This window comes from Mesitornis unicolor, unplaced genomic scaffold, assembly GCF_000695765.1.
Source record: "Mesitornis unicolor isolate BGI_N332 unplaced genomic scaffold, ASM69576v1 scaffold35979, whole genome shotgun sequence".
NCBI lineage: Eukaryota > Metazoa > Chordata > Aves > Mesitornithiformes > Mesitornithidae > Mesitornis > Mesitornis unicolor.
The window spans coordinates 585-829 of record NW_010208528.1 but is presented as its reverse complement, the minus strand read 5'-3'; positions in this window follow the sequence as shown (position 1 = coordinate 829).

Sequence of the window (245 nt, the reverse complement as noted above, 5' to 3'; positions counted from 1 at the left end):
CCGGGAACTCTGCTCAGAGACGAAGAGCCCCAATTTTCTTATGGGGAAGGGGGCACTGAACCCCGCAGGCGGAGACAGAGCCAGCAGCAGGCATCCTTGCAGCTGAAGCGGTGCTTTTTTTGGTCCGTCCCCCCGAAGGGCGGCCGAGGAGGTACCGCTCCTCGCTCCCTCCGCCATGCAGCTACCCGAGGGTTCACGCGTTTCGCTGGGGATCTTCAAAGCGCGGAAGAAGCGAGTCCTCCCAG